Here is a 14,850-nt window from a genome sequence, read left to right as displayed (position 1 = left end):
AGGAATGTGTAATGAGCAGAAATAATGTAGACTGTGACTTGGGCTCCTTTTATCTTTATATTTTTTTCAAAGAGGTAAACTTATCAACTGGTTTATAGAACTCATTTTTTTCCAAAGTGTTTAATTTTTTGTACAGATATTAAGTGTAAGCCTATAAATTAAATATCTAAATAATAGTAGTAATAAATAAAGGCTGGGATTACAGGCCTGAGCCATTGCACCCAGCCAAGGAACATTTGATTTTTAAATGACTATATATGTATTTGACAATGACTATATATATGTGTGTGTGTGTATGTATGTGTATATATACACATAAATGTATGTGTGTGTATATATACACATAAATGTATGTGTGTGTATATATATACACACATACATAGTTCAAAGTCACAAAGTATATCTATACACACATACTAGTGACTTTGAACTTGTTGTGAAATCTCAATATGAACAGGATAGAATAAGTCATGGAAAGCTGAAAGGTCTAGTTAAAAGAATCCAAAGGACAAAGATACATGAAATCTAGGCTTCAGGTACAAATTTGCATTAATTATCCCTTAAAAGGGAACATGTATACACTCTGTTGCCAATTTCCTATCTGTAGATTGGTTGCTATCTCACAGGTTGACTCCAGGTAAAATGTGTGAACTTCTAGAAAATATTAAAACCAGTCAAAAGTTAACTTTATTTCATACTTTCATTATATAAATATTTAGTTTATAGGTATACATTCAAAATCTGTACAAAAAAATTAAATACTTTGTGAAAAAAATGAGCTCTATAAATCTAAGGCACAGCTGTCCCCTAATCATCCCACTTCCCAGGAAGGGGTGCGATGTGGGATTTTTGTGCTTTGGATTAGGCCCAAAGTTTCTTTCTGGCTCTTTCTGGAAAGTCTGGGGCGGGGCATCACTTAAGCTTCTTTAGCAGGTCACTTTTTCCTTTGTATCCTGCTTTCTTCCCAATCATACAAAGTCCTATGAGTGCAAGAAGAATATACAAGCAATACGTAGTTGCATAATTATATTTTATTTTAATATTTTGTGCCCTTCTCGAAGGGAATGGAGAAATGACAAGGGACACATGTTCTCTGTTAGGCTAAGAGAACACTCCTAGAACACGCTGACTGCCCCACAAATTGCTCACTGGTGAAGCTAAATTCTCTGATATGTATAAAAACCTCCCTGTTTACTTAGTTGAAGGTAGACTGTTTAGCAGGATTTTGTCATAATGATAAATTAACTTTTACAATTTGAAAAGTGAGAAGATACAAGAAAGATAATCTCTCCTAGTGAGTTAGTCTTTACCATAGCTGAAGTCAGAATCTTAGGTCCAAATTTTATCTTTTATAAATGTTAGTGCAGACATAAGGAAAACAAACAGCAATCACAACTTGAGATGCATTTTGCTTAAAATAAGAAACCCAAATTGCATGGGATGGGCAGCGTTAGGTTTAGATATAGATGGTCAGATGGCAATAACTCCAATGTTTGTAATAAAAAAGAATGTAATGATCAATAATTAGTATTCTATATTTTAACTGATAAAAGTGATTTTCTCTGTGTTTGTTTCCCCCTTTTCTAAAATATTGTAATTATTTTTCTGGAAGCGTATGCAAAGCAAAAGCTGTTAGAAAGGAATTTTCCAAGGAATATTTGATTTTTTGTTTGTTCGTTGTTTTGGGTTTTGAGACACAGTCTCACTCTGTTGCCAAGACTGGAATGCAGCAGCACAGTCTCGGGTCACTGCAACCTCAGCCTCCCACGTTCAAACTGCGCCCTGTGGCATAGGTTTTACAAACATACTTATCTTCATATTTGGATGTGAAACCACTTGAGGGCCAGAGATGGAAGGGGTAGAGGGACATTGAGTAGTGAACATAAACTCGCCTGGACCCCGGAGACCCAGCGTCACTAGCTGTTTGACCTTGGGCAGGGCAATTAACCTCTCTGGTCTTAGTTTCGTCCAAAAACGAAGCTAATGATTCCTGTGAGGTATACCTCCCAGGGGGGTTGAAAAGATAAAAATGAATGATAAATGGGCCTTCAAAATCATTGAAATGGCAGAGATTTAGCATTTTAGCCAGTGGAAATGGTGTGAAATAAGAGCATCAGTTTGTGAAAACGGTGGGGATAATTGATAAAAATGTTTGGACTGGATTTGTGAGAGAATGGGATGGGACTAATTTTTTTTTCAAGTCTCAAGTAAATTCAGTCATAAACGTACTCACTTAAAATGCTATATAAATTTCTAAATGCTCTTATTTTTTATTGCATATATTTAAGGTGAGAAACATAATGTTTTGATATGCATAGTGAAATAGCTACTGAGTATTTTTGAAATAGCTTCTTGTTCATGCAATGTGACTCAGTTTGCCGGGGTTCAAACCTCAGTTTGTCAGTTTATAAATTGTTTGCTCCCGGGCTTTACCTAACCCTGTTTTTCCACAATAAAATGAATATAATAAGAGTTACTATTTCCAAGAGTTGTGAGGATTTCAAAGAGTAAAGTGCGCATGCCTGGCACATAGCACCTAAAATTAATAATTCTTAGTAATAGAAATGGCATGATGGGAGGTGTGCTTTAGGAAGGTTGTGATGGTGTGGACTGAAAACTGGGGGCTGATGGGGATGCCTAAAAGAGGGCAGTCAAGTGGGAGTTCAAAGAGATTTGGAGCCTTAGCCAGGAAGGGTCCAAGTGAGAGGTTAACTTGGGGTACCAGCAGTGGGAACGTCAGGTGTCAGATACTTTAAAACCTTTTATAGGTGAGAAAATAAGTGTGAAATGTGTGATTTTTAACTGTCCAAAAATTAAAGCTTGTCTTTTTTTTTTAAGGGGTTAGTTTAAAAAGTTTGATGACCAAATTTGTAATGATTTGTTTCAGACCAAAAATGCTATAAATACGCCAGATAATTCTAGCCTTCGCACCTGTTCAAACAGCAACAAAGATAAAATGAACCAGAGGAAAGACCAACCCCTTCCTTTCCTTAATGAGGCCTCATTGATTTTTGCAAACAAATGAAAGACAATAAACTTCCCCAAATGCCTCTTTTTTCAAAGCCAGGCTATGTTACTGATCTGAGTATTCCCAGAAGACTCAAGGCGTAAGGCCCCACAGCTGGACCATAAAATGTTTTTGCAGCTCTTAAGATATTCCTTGAGTCCCTTTGTTCCCCCGAGAGCTTTGGGAGTTTGGGAATATATCCCATGGGTCCCAAGACTAACTTTTTTGTTTGTTGGCTTCACAGATCAATGACCAAAACCTCTAAAAATTCACAAAGAAGCTCATGAGGAGGTCAGAGGCTGCCCAAAAGGCATTTGGTCTCTGGTCCAGGAGCTCAGGACAGACCTAAGATTTAAGTGAGGTCTGGGCTAGAGTAACTCTTAGCAACCTGTCGTTACCTACAGAGCAATGAGTTGGCTTCCTTCCCATGGCTTCTGTTTTGTATGTTCATCTCTGCCCAGAACTCTGTCATCTAGTGTTGCACTGTTGAGGGTGGGAACCACAAGCCAAAGTGACTGCTGAGTACTTGAAATGGGACTAACATTGAGATGTGCTGTGGATGTAAAATACATACCAGATTTTGAAGACTTAGTATTGAAAAAAAAAAATCTCATCGATATTTGTTATGTTGATTACATTTTGAAATGATCGTATTTTGGATATCGTAGCTTAAAATATTATTAAAATTAATTTTACTATTTTTACTTTTTTGCTTGTGGCTACTAAACAACTTAAAGTTACACGTAGCTCACATTGTATTTCTGTCGGAAAGACCATTTTAGTAGCATTATGCCCTTAGTTTCCCAGATTCTCCCAGTAAATTCAAAGCGTTCAGTAATTCAGGAACATTTTGTTGAACACCCTGTGATTGAATATATAACCCTGTTGTTCACAGGATCTGATTGTATCATTTCTATTTACATTTGTCCTACAATTTGCAATTGTCTTGTAAATCTAATGCTACTGCGTTAGATTTGTTGAGTTCCATTTTATCTTAATAAAAGCTGATCAGTCCAATTTAGGTATAGAATGGACAAATAAATGCAGATGGGGAAAGGAAGGAAAATGCACTGTGTTGGGAAATTTCTGTTCAAAACATCTCTTCAGGGTGTATATTACTTTCTCTGTTTTTGCAGAGAGAGAAACAGTGGCTCAGAGTGGTTAAGTGTTTAAAAGTAATGCCGCTCTTACCTATCAGAGGATTGAAAAGGTCTAACAAACTCCAAAGCAGAACTGTTTTTCAGTATCTCAGTGCCTCTCTATTACTGACAAATTTGAGATAATGAAGCTGTAGCAATCAATTTTGGAGATAGTTTTTTTTGTTTGTTTTTAATGTATCTGTGTAAAGTATATAAACAAATAAACCTGTGGAGAAGCTGACAAAAATTCGTCAGTTAGGATTTACAGTGCTCTAAGGTAAAAAAATATAAATTTTCTATATTTTTTTGCAGAGTATTAATGTGTTTTAATGTACAATTTCTTATTTGTCATTTGGAAGTCTCTTATTATAAAGACAATTCTTTTGTCTTATGACAAACAGCAGTCCACGTTGGATAAATTTGATTTCTTTTTGAGACACTCTTCTGAGGTAGTGTTTTTCTTATTACTGTAGTGTTTGGCAGACCCTGATGTATAAGCAAAGCTGGTGATTTGCTTTTCTTAGAATCTGTGAAATTGAAGAGGAGTGAGATAATAGTCCTCCTGATCTCAAAGCTTCTGATGCATTGGGTTTAGATTGGTATCTCTCTGTCTGGGAACTTTATTAATGGAGTATGTGACTTAAGTGCCTGAACTGTCCTGCTGGCAGTTGCCATTTTGCTACTCATCATGATGCCTGAGAAGCTGGAGATGCTTCTATGAATCACAAATGTCCATATTTAAGATTTATGCTTGTAATGGTGTTTGCCAGATTACATGAACATTGATTAAGGTATATAGAATGAACTTTATTCATGAGACCTTTTATTTATAGAGACCATAATAGGTTTTTTTCTTGGATATCAGTACATATTCCATATTCTTCTTCTTTTGGTTGTGTGACCTTAAATAGACACTTTTGCAATGTGAAGTTCAAGATACTTATCTTATAGGGCTATTGGCCTAAGAGAAGGCTGCATGGGAGAAAGTGCTTTGCAAAACATAGACCTGCCAGAATTCTTCCTCCCCACACCCTCCTCCCACCCCCAGAATGAGCTTAAGATAATGATTTCACTTTGCTCTGCCATACATTTATATTATATTTCCAGGCGTTGGGACCATATTTCTTCTCTGTGAATAAGATACGATATGAAAGAGCCAGAAATTATAAGGACCTTTTGGATCACAGAGTTCATTGCTGTCTGAACACAGACCACTGTTTGGAAACTGCAGACTAGTTTCCTTAAGTTTCTCTTTAATAATCCATTCCAGCCTCTTTGATGTTTTTACTTAGCAAGTTTTTACCTAAGCTAACCCAAATTTTTCCCATTAATAACTCTCAATGAGAATGGGAGAGATATTGAAAGACTGTTTTCGTCTCATAGCTTTCTTTTCTCTACACTGAGTAATCCTTTGACCTTTACTCTCTTTTCTTCATATTCGCTGCTCTCACCTGAAACTCATTTACATGAATTTTTCACTTAACTGGTTCTTGGTAATTAAGTATGTACAGATTATGATTCTAGATAAAGTGGTGCATTAATATTGTTATTTTAGAAAGAGTTCCTCTAAAGACAGTATTTGTTTCTTTAAGCTAGACGACAGGAGAATAGTTTAAGGAATTTGGGGATAATAATCAATATTTTTTTGCTTGTTGCTGTTGACTTGGTTAGTTTCCTATTCTAACATTTAAGACTAAAAGTAAGATAAAGCGTGGTGGAGCAGAAGGGCCAACAGAAAACATGTTATTTGTTGCTTAGGGCATGACACAGAGTCAATGCAGTGCACAGGTAGCAGGGAAACTGAGCTGAAGCAATCAAAGTGTTGCATTAGGTCACTTAGGCTATTAGAGCTTCATTCACGCAAACTGACTCTCACTACTGAGGTTGGAGACATTACTAGTGTGAAATGTCAATAACCAGAAGACAAAATGGAGGGAAAAGTAGAGGAAAAATAGTGAAATGCCTTTCTCTATTTATCTCTAGAACCCACTCTGAAAACACATTTCCTGTTCTTCTAGTTCCATTTGTTTAGAGATTGCAGGTCATAAGAGAGGAATGTTCCCACCAGGGGACACAGCAATGGTTCCATTGAACCACAAGTTGAGATGGGGAAAAGAAAGGAGTAACCAGGAGCCACCTGCTTCCTCAGGGCTCCTCATGACACTGAAACAGCATGTCAAGAAATAGTTATGCTTTGGCTGAGGAGATTGATCCTGATTATCACGAGAACATTGTGTTGGTTGGACACAGTGGCCCCAGGGATGAGCATGCTAGGGATCTGGAAGATTCTCTTGATAGGGCTCTCTGTTTTCTCATGTTCTATGGTACAGCAAAATAGTAGTAGAATTGCTAATGACACAAACCCTTCAGGAATAAAGATGTGGTTACCATATCAGACAAAGAAGTAGGACTGGCTGAAGTACTTGCTAGGTTTCAAAATAATTTACAATAATAATGAAAGAAGGATATTATAAATTCTGTCTAACCCATGTGAGTTCTTTCATGAACAGGGATAGTAAAAGTCATGTAAATGTATTTTTCTCCTGTTTGGCTTTGAATATATTTAGGTATATTTTTCTCTGCTCAATTCCCAAATAATATAAACTATTATGTGTTAATAATCATTAAACTTGTTTCTCAGTATTTGACTATATGATATCAAATGTAGAGACTGAATCATCTAGAAAAGAAATAAGCCTCACCCTGAGATGCATAAAATGATACGCGACTTCATGTTTCATCTTCTGTGGAAGTCAGTGAATCTTCAGTTGAATAAAGGATAATTGCAACATATTAGGTGAAAACATAATATTACTACCTCTATTTGAAATTCAAATATGAGTAAAGGGATAATTGTGGATGTTGACTTGACTCAACCATTAAGTGTTCTAAGGCTGGTAACTACATTTCTCTGAATTTTCTTTCATGGGTGGCGTAAAGATGGTCAATGAGAACTACTGAGAGATTTGGAAGTTTGAAGTAAAGCATAAGCCACTGTTAGAAGGACATGGTAGCCAGATGTAGTGGCTCTGTAGACCTCCACATGAGCCCCACTTCCCAACTGCGACTGTCAGGCATGCTAGCATCATGGATCTCTCCATAAGCTCTTCCTCCACAGGCATGGCCTTCAGATGTGGTAGCTTCTTGACTTTCACAGTGACTGTCGCTTGGCCAGCTCCTGTAATGCTATGGGCTCAAGTCACAAGTAATTGCTTCTCTGATGTTCTGTTTGGAGGCTTTCAGGTGTTTGTTGCCTATCCCTTCTCGTATTCACAAAATCTGTAACTACTATATTATTTATACCACTTCATTCTGAACATTTGTAACAGCTCTAGTTCCCTAACTGAACCCAGACAAAGATAGTTTGTAATCAGGTGATTATTATTTTCTCTTTTTGATTCCTTCTATTTTAATTCCCATAAATCATGGGGCTTAATATTATAATCATTATGCTTATGATGCATTTATGTCATATTTGAAAATAAGTAGACACATGCGATTTTTGGTTGCTAGAACATTGACCTGGAAATATTTTGAAACAAACTTATTAAAATAATGCTAACAGTTAACCTCTTATGGCTCTTAGTGAGTTATGTTTTCCTTGTATTGAAAAAACAATAATGGACACATACCAACATTTTATACTCATAGAATTTAATTCTCGGTAAGAGGATGTTCAGTAGGTGGTAGTCCTGCTCAGGGTGACACAAAACATCTGGATGAACACTGAACAAATCAACCATGATCTGAATGTTTGATTACAGGTTGTTGAACATATTGATGCTTTTGATATTTAGAATTTTGACTTTTTTAGATAAAACACAAAAATGATTCATTAAACTTTTAACTCTTTATGCAGATGTTTGTCATGGTGGCCTTACAGTCAACTAGGAGAAATCTAAACTGCCATTTGTTTTAATTCCCACATTAGTGCACAAGAAATCGAATTCAATAGTCTAAATGCTGAGCCCTGAATTAAACAGTAGTCCTGTATTTCAGACAATTTCATCAAATACTCTTGCTGTGTTCCTGGATTCATATCAAAACTATTTTGGATTAATGCCAGTTTCATGAATTTTCATGGCAAGAGAATGACTAGTTAAAATGTAATTAAACATAAATTATTTCCCATTGCAGTTTTGCAAACTAAAGCATATTTAGGTACAAGTTGGTAATAAAACAATAAACAAATATGTTCTCAAACACAAACCTATCCCAAATCAATCAAGAAAATACTGGCTTTGCTAAATATGTCTGCTGCATCAGTTAGGATAATTTCAGTTTCAAGTGACTACATATCTAATTGAAACTAACTGGCTTAAACAATAAAATAATTTAGTGTTTCACAAAACAAAAATCAAATTATGCTAATTATTTAGACTTACTCAAAAAATGTGTAAGCAAAGCATCAATGGCAAACCTTTTAAACTATTTTAGAGAAATAATTTGACATGAATCTTGCTGCAAGTTTTTATTATGATTATCAGTTATCACTGATATAGTTTGGATATTGTCCCCTCTAAATCTCATGCTGAATTGTAATCCCCACTGTTTGAAGTGGGGCCTCGTAGGAGGTGATTTGTTCATGGGGTTGGATTTCTAATGAATCATTTAGCGCCATCCCCTTGGTACTGTTCCAGTGATAGTGAGTGCGTTCTCATAAGATCTGACTGTTTAAAAGTGTGTGGCATCTCCCCCACTCACCATTGCTCCCACTCTAGCCATGTGATGTGCCTGCTCATGCTTCACCCTCCACTATGAATAAAAGCTCCTGAGGCCTTCCCAGAAGCCAAGCAGATGCCAGCACCATGTTTGTACAGCCTGCAGAACTGTGAGCCAACTAAACCTCTTTTCTTTATAAATTACTCAGCACTAGGTATTTCTTTATAGCAATGTAAGAACAGCCTAACACAATTATCTTACTCTAAAAATGTAAAAATGTCAGTTAATGTAGTGTGTAAGTAGCAGAATGCCATATAAACCAACTCTATCCACAAATCTAGAATATCATTATTTCTAAAGTGTTCCAGGAAAATAATAATCTTAGCCTTTTGTATGCAACAGCAATCTGCCAAATGCAAAATTGTCAAAAAATATGCTGACTTGTAAATCCGGTCTTAATATGTATAGTGTTGGGAAAATCTCATTGAATAGCTAGTAAACATCAAGACAGGTTCTAAGAAGAATGTTTATAGCAGTTTCTATCTACCTTAACATAAAAGATATTAAATAAACAACCTAACGTCACCCCTCAAGCAACTATTAAGTTTGGTACAAAAGTCATTGTGGTTTTTGCCATTAATATAAATAAAAGAACAAACTAAGCCCAAATTAAGCAGAAAGAAGAAAATAATAAACATTACCGCAGAAAATAATGAAATTGAAAATAGAACAACAGCAGAAAAAAAATAAATGAAGCTGGGGGCAGTGGATCACGCCTGTAACCCCAGTACTTCAGGAGGCCAAGGTAGGTGGATTGCTTGAGTCCAGCAGTTCAGGACCAGCCTGGGCAACATAGGGAGACCCCGTTTCTAAAAAGCAAACCACAAACAAAAGAAAAGATGAAAAATTAGCTGGGCATGGTAGCAGGTGACTATGGTCCCAGTTACTAGAGAGGCTGAGGTGGAAGGAGCACTTGAGCCTGGGAGGTGAAGGTTGCAGTTAGCTAAGATCGTGCCACTGCACCCCAGCCTGGGTGACACAGCAAGACACTGTTGAGATCAGCACAGGAATTGAGAGTAAGTGTTCAGATACTCTTATACCAGTGAGAGTAGTTTTATTTCTGTTGAAGTTAATAATAAAAGACTAGAGCATATGTTTTGTAAAAACACAAAACCATGATTCTTAATTCTCTAATCATTGAACTCAATCATTTGTATGTACTAAAATTAATATAACAGATTGCATAAAGCTAGAAAATGAGATTGTTTAAAATCAATAAAAATTAGTGAAGCTAAGAACTGGGTTTTTTAAAGGACAAACAAAATTGCAACTTCTCAGCTAGACTAATAAGAAAAAAAGAGAAGACTCAAATAAAATTAGAAATGAAGAGACCTTACAACTGATGCCACAGAAGTAAAAAGGATCATAAGATTCCACTATGAAAAATTACATATCAATAAATTGGATAACATGGAGTAAATGAATAAATTCTTAGAAATATACAACATACCAAAACTGAATCATGAAATAATAGAAACTCTGAACAAACTAATGAAGGGAATTGAATAACTATTAAAAAACTTCTCAACACAAAATAGGCCAGGACCAAATGAATTCACTAGTCAATTATACCAAACATTTAAAGAAAAATTCATATAATTTCTTTTTTTTTTTTTATTGCGTTTTAGGTTTTGGGGTACATGTGAAGAACATGCAAGGTTGTTGCACAGGTGCACACCTGGCAGTATGATTTGCTGCCTCCCTCCCCTTCACCTATATCTGGCATTTCTCCCCATGCTATCCCTCCCCAACTCCCCACCCCCCCACTATCCCCCCTCCCCCCCAACAGACCCCCGTGTATAGTGCTCCCCTCCCTGTGTCCATGTGTTCTCCTTGTTCAACACCCGCCTATGAGTGAGAACATGTGGTGTTTGATTTTGTGTTCTTGTGTCAGTTTGCTGAGAATGATGTTTTCCAGGTTCATCCATGTCCCTACGAAGGATGTGAACTCCTCCTTTTTAATGGCTGCATAATATTCCATAGTGTATATGTGCCACATTTTTCCTGTCCAGTCTATCATCGATGGGCATTTGGGCTGGTTCCAGGTCTTTGCTATTGTAAACTGTGCTGCAATGAACATTCGTGTGCATGTGTCCTTATAGTAGAACGATTTATAATCCTTTGGATATATGCCCAGTAATGGGATTGCTGGGTCAAATGGAATTTCTATTTCGAGGTCCTTGAGGAATCGCCACACTGTTTTCCACAGTGGTTGAACTAATTTACACTCCCACCAACAGTGTAAAAGTGTTCCTATTTCTCCACATCCTCTCCAGCATCTGTTGTCTCCAGATTTTTTAATGATCGCCATTCTAACTGGCGTGAGATGGTATCTCAATGTAGTTTTGATTTGCATTTCTCTAATGACCGGTGATGATGAGCATTTTTTCATATGTTTGTTGGCCTCATGTATGTCTTCTTTTGTAAAGTATCTGTTCATATCCTTCGCCCATTTTTGAATGGGCTTGTTTGTTTTTTTCTTGTAAATCTTTTTTAGTTCATTGTAAATTCTGGATATCAGCCCTTTGTCAGACGGGTAGGCTGCAAAAATTTTTTCCCATTCTGTTGGTTGCCGATTCACTCTATTGACTGTTTCTTTTGCCGTGCAAAAGCTGTGGAGTTTGATTAGGTCCCATTTGTCTATTTTGGCTTTTGTTGCCATTGCTTTTGGTGTTTTGGTCATAAAGTCCTTGCCTACGCCTATGTCCTGAATGGTTTTGCCTAGGTTTCCTTCTAGTGTTTTTATGGTGTTACATCTTATGTTTAAGTCTTTAATCCATCTGGAGTCAATTTTAGTGTAAGGTGTCAGGAAGGGGTCCAGTTTCTGCTTTCTGCATATGGCTAGCCAGTTTTCCCAACACCACTTATTGAACATGGAATCCTTTCCCCATTGATTGTTTTTTTCAGGTTTGTCAAAGATCAGGTGGTTGTAGATATGTTGTGTCGCCTCCGACGTCTCTGTTCTGTTCCATTGGTCTATATCTCTGTTTTGGTACCAGTACCATGCTGTTTTGATTACTGTAGCCTTGTAGTAGAGTTTGAAGTCCGGTAGTGTGATGCCTCCTGCTTTGTTCTTTTTGCTTAGAATTGACTTGGCTATGCGGGCTCTCTTTTGGTTCCATATGAAGTTTAAGGTGATTTTTTCCAGTTCTGTGAGGAAGGTCATTGGTAGCTTGATGGGGATAGCGTTGAATCTGTAAATTACTTTGGGCAGTATGGCCATTTTCACGATATTAATTCTTCCTAACCATGAACATGGAATGTTTCTCCATCTGTTTGTGTCCTCTCTTATTTCATTGAGCAGTGATTTGTAGTTCTCCTTGAAGAGGTCCTTTACGTTCCTTGTTAGTTGTATTCCTAGGTATTTTATTCTCTTTGTAGCAATTGTGAATGGCAGTTCGTTCTTGATTTGGCTCTCTTTAAGTCTGTTATTGGTGTATAGGAATGCTTGTGATTTTTGCTCATTGATTTTGTATCCTGAGACTTTGCTGAAGTTGCTTATCAGTTTCAGGAGATTTTGGGCTGAGGTGATAGGGTCTTCTAGATATACAATCATGTCGTCTGCAAATAGAGACAATTTGACTTCCTCCTTTCCTAATTGAATACCCTTTATTTCTTTTTCTTGCCTGATTGCTCTGGCTAGAACTTCCAGTACTATATTGAATAGGAGTGGTGAGAGAGGGCATCCTTGTCTAGTGCCGGATTTCAAAGGGAATGCTTCCAGTTTTTGCCCATTCAGTATGATATTGGCTGCCGGTTTGTCATAAATAGCTTTTATTATTTTGAGATACGTTCCATCGATACCTAGTTTATTGAGGGTTTTTAGCATAAAGGGCTGTTGAATTTTGTCGAAGGCCTTCTCTGCATCAATTGAGATAATCATGTGGTTTTTGTCTTTGGTTCTGTTTATGTGGTGAATTACATTTATAGACTTGCGTATATTGAACCAGCCTTGCATCCCCGGGATGAATCCTACTTGATCATGGTGGATAAGCTTTTTGATGTGCTGTTGTAATCGGCTTGCCAGTATTTTATTGAAGATTTTTGCATCTATGTTCATCATGGATATTGGCCTGTAGTTTTCTTTTCTTGTTGAGTCTCTGCCGGGTTTTGGTATTAGGATGATGTTGGTCTCATAAAATGATTTGGGAAGGATTCCCTCTTTTTGGATTATTTGGAATAGTTTCAGTAGGAATGGTACCAGTTCCTCTTTGTATGTCTGGTAGAATTCGGCTGTGAGACCATCTGGGCCTGGGCTTTTTTTGGGTGGTAGGCTCTTAATTGCTGCCTCGACTTCAGACCTTGTTATTGGTCTATTCAGGGTTTCGACTTCTTCCTGGTTTAGGCATGGGAGGAGACTACTGTCCAGGAATTTATCCATTTCTTCCAGGTTTTCTAATTTATGTGCATAGAGTTGTTTGTAATAATCTCTGATGATGGTTTGAATTTCTGTGGCATCTGTGGTGATATCCCCTTTATCATTTTTTATTGCATCTATTTGGTTATTCTCTCTTTTCTTTTTTATTAGTTTGGCTAGTGGTCTGTCTATTTTGTTGATCTTTTCAAAAAACCAGCTCCTGGATTTATTGATTTTTTGTAGGGTTTTTCGTGTCTCTATCTCCTTCATTTCTGCTTTGATCTTAGTTATTTCTTGTCTTCTGCTAGGTTTTGAGTTTTTTTGATCTTGCTCCTCTAGCTCTTTCAATTTTGATGATAGGGTGTCAATTTTAGTTCTCTCCTTTCTTCTCATGTGGGCACTTATTGCTATATATTTTCCTCTAGAGACTGCTTTAAATGTGTCCCAGAGATTCTGGTATGTGGTGTCTTCATTCTCGTTGGTTTCGAAGAACATCTTTATTTCTGCCTTCATTTCAGTGTTTATCCAGTCAACATTCAGGAGAAAGTTGTTCAATTTCCATGAGGATGTGCGGTTCTGGGTTGGCTTCTGAATTCTGAGTTCTAACTTGATTGCACTGTGGTCTGAGAGACTGTTTGTTATGGTTTCTGTTCTTTTGCATTTGCTGAGGAGTGATTTACTTCCAATTATGTGGTCAATTTTAGAGTAGGTGTGATGTGGTGCTGAGAAGAATGTATATTCTCTGGATTTGGGCTGGAGAGTTCTGTAAATATCTATTAGGTTTGCTTGGTCCAGGTCTGAGTTCAAGTCCTGGATATCCTTATTAATTTTCTGTCTCGTTGATCTGTCTAATATTGACAACGGTGTGTTGAAGTCTCCCAGTATTAATGTGTGGGAGTCTATGTCTCTTTGTAAGTCTTTAAGAACTTGCCTTATGTATCTGGGTGCTCCTGTATTAGGTGCATATATATTTAGGATCGTTATCTCTTCTTGTTGTATTGATCCTTTTACCATTATGTAATGTCCTTCTTTGTCTCTTTTGATCTTTGTTGCTTTAAAGTCTATTTTATCAGAGATGAGAATTGCAACTCCTGCTTTTTTTTGCTCTCCATTTGCTTGGTAAATCTTCCTCCATCCCTTTATTTTGAGCCTTTGTGTATCCTTGCATGTGAGGTGGGTTTCCTGGATACAGCACACTGATGGGTTTTGGCTTTTTATCCGATTTGCCAGTCTGTGTCTTTTGATTGGGGCATTTAGTCCATTTACATTTAGGGTTAATATTGTTATGTGTGAGTTTGGTCCTGTCATTTTGATGCTAGCTGGCTGTTTTGCCCGTTGGTTGATGGAGATTCTTCATTGTGTTGCTGCTCTTTACCATTTCGTGCGTTTTTGGAGTGGCTGGTGCTGGTTGTTTTTTTCTATGTGTAGTGTCTCCTTCAGGAGCTCTTGTAAAGCTGGTCTGGTGGTGATGAAATCTGTGAGTACTTGCTTGTTCACAAAGGATTTTATTTTTCCTTCACTTATGAAGCTTAGTTTGGCTGGATATGAAATTCTGGGTTGAAAGTTCTTTTCTTTAAGGATGTTGAATATCGGCCCCCACTCTCTTCTGGCCTGTAGGGTTTCTG

At 37.1% G+C, this 14,850-nt stretch overlaps 1 pseudogene; it reads right to left on the bottom strand.

Moving 5' to 3' along the window:
- Positions 1-4,487: 4,487 nt before the first annotated feature.
- Positions 4,488-4,836, bottom strand: LOC105726231 (alpha-ketoglutarate dehydrogenase component 4-like; annotated as a pseudogene).
- Between the last annotated feature and the right edge of the window lie 10,014 nt (positions 4,837-14,850).

The sequence above is a fragment of the Aotus nancymaae genome, unplaced genomic scaffold (genome assembly GCF_030222135.1).
Source record: "Aotus nancymaae isolate 86718 unplaced genomic scaffold, 86718_ANA_hifiasm-v0.15.2.pri h1tg000092l, whole genome shotgun sequence".
Lineage (NCBI taxonomy): Eukaryota > Metazoa > Chordata > Mammalia > Primates > Aotidae > Aotus > Aotus nancymaae.
Note: the sequence above shows the minus strand (reverse complement) of the source record. Positions and strands in the feature narration are given on the sequence as shown.